Here is a 2079-nt window from a genome sequence, read left to right as displayed (position 1 = left end):
TGCAACTAATTATAATAAGCTTATGTATTTTCTATCTTCCAATAATTTGTAAATTTCTATGTTACTAGCCATTCTATGTGAGCATGTATTTTAAACTGTCTATTGTTATGTCGTCTTTTTCCATGTCCGCGATTTCGTTTACTTGCCCAAATCGGTTTAGGGCTCCGTGCGTAACAAGCATTGCTTGGTGTCGTAAGGGCCACTTGTTTGCACTGACCATAAAGCATCAACGTCCAAGAAACCAGCTTAGTTTGTTAGGTGGTCCTGGAATCGCAGATTGAATGTAAGTTCATAAAAATGTTTATTCATCACATCCTCAAACTTTAAACGCGTTTTTCTGGAAACCGTGTTTTTCTAAAATCTATTCGACGAATCAAGCTAAAATTTTGAGGGGTCAATTTGATTGTATAATCCGAGGTACTAACGTACCTCGCCACTTTGACAATTTTCAAAAATTTACGATATCCTTACGTCAGTACCTCGGCCACTTGATTACGAATAACGGAGTATTTTCGTCTTTTGTTTCAGACGACTTTTGTGTGGTGTATCCTGCACACCGTTTAGGTCCGTAAATTTGGGAAAATCACGTTTCAGCTTCGGTCACCAGTACACTTTCTTGATAAAACTATTGTACATAAAAATATATAAACTTAAATAATAAACTAACAAAATACAAAAATAATTATTCAAAAACCTTGAATAGTTTACTTACATGAAATATCCGAAAAAGCGCTTGAAAATCGACATTCACACAGGTGAACCTGTGTTCCAGCTGTGTGTGTATATTTACATACATATTCTAACACAGTCCACTCTAAGTACTCTTTCTTATACAGTCCACTCCAACTACTTTTCTCAACTTACAAATACGGCTAAACTATTTCTAAAATTTAAAACAAAGTTACAATATCCACAAATTTACTCCAGCAAATCGTTTGCAATTTGTGCAGGTGACAAACAAACGCACCGACATACAAACATAAGCGAAGTCTTTCCAATTCCCGTAACGTTATTCCGCTATTCGCACTTTGAGGCCACTGTGAACGCTCCAGGTGCTTCTACCCCAATGTTATCCGCCTGTAAAGTCCGACGAGATCACTTCAATTCCTTGTGGCAAACGGTAAAAACAGCATACGACATATGCTCCGACTGCATTATAGCTGCAGGCGAGAGCGCCGCAGACATTAAATGCATACTAAAGTCCAAGTATTACCAAAAGTAATCCACATATGAAATATTTGCCGCGCAGCTTATGGATCAAATCCAAAAAGGCTCCTACCAAATACCTCAAGCTACAGTAACTCCGTCCTAAAATTCCACGTCTTATGGCTGTCGGCTGCTCCCTCCTATCGACACAGAGGTTTTCTCTGGGGATTATCTTCGCTGGCCGACTTTCCGGGACCTTTTCACGGCAATATACATAGACAATCCGAGTCTAACGCCCGTTGAAAAATTATTCCATTTAAATTCAATAACAAGTGGCGAAGCTCATTCCATAGTTTCAAGATCCCCACTCACCAATGATGGCTTTCGCTCAGCCTGGAATAACCTAACTGAGCGTTTCGAAAATAAGCGATTGCAGGTGAACAGTCACCTGAAAACACTTTTTAATGTGCAATCCATAGCACAGGAGTCGGGAGCAGCCTTAAAGGAACTTCAACGCACTTTTCAAGGTTGCTTATTTTTCTTAAACTTTTCCGGTGTTAATATTGAGAATTGGGACCCTATCCTGGTTTATATGTGCTTGACAAAACTACCAAAGCTCACTCTCTCATTATGGGAGCAGTCTATCCAAAATAAAGCCGAAATTCCTACGTGGCTTGAGCTTGATTCCTATTTGACGGAGCGCCATCGAACTCTTGAGGCCGTCGATAGCTTCCGATCTGCCAATTTCCACACATCATTTTCCTCCTAAGAATACTCCATCCGAATATTGGGTTCCATACCCCGCCTTGGATGGCAGGACGTACTCGAAGTATTAAATCCTACCAATGCCGAGTCTGCCAAAAGATCCATCCTCTACGGAAGTGCCACCACTTTCTACGGCTAAGGCCCCAGAATCGGCTTCAGGAAGTACAT

At 40.5% G+C, this 2079-nt stretch overlaps 1 long non-coding RNA gene across 4 annotated transcripts; it reads right to left on the bottom strand.

The window, feature by feature from the left end:
• Positions 1-284: 284 nt before the first annotated feature.
• LOC139353062 (uncharacterized) lies at positions 285-1739 on the bottom strand. 4 transcript variants are annotated; one of them, XR_011604190.1, is made up of 3 exons: positions 968-1739; positions 713-883; positions 285-625 (listed from the first exon to the last, which is right to left on the bottom strand). It is a non-coding gene; the product is annotated as an uncharacterized lncRNA (long non-coding RNA). The 4 variants fall into 4 exon arrangements; XR_011604191.1 differs by having other exon boundaries at positions 713-1435; positions 1519-1739; XR_011604192.1 differs by having other exon boundaries at positions 713-1539; positions 1595-1739.
• Positions 1740-2079: the final 340 nt, after the last annotated feature.

Source organism: Drosophila suzukii, chromosome 3 (genome assembly GCF_043229965.1).
Source record: "Drosophila suzukii chromosome 3, CBGP_Dsuzu_IsoJpt1.0, whole genome shotgun sequence".
NCBI lineage: Eukaryota > Metazoa > Arthropoda > Insecta > Diptera > Drosophilidae > Drosophila > Drosophila suzukii.
Note: the sequence above shows the minus strand (reverse complement) of the source record. Positions and strands in the feature narration are given on the sequence as shown.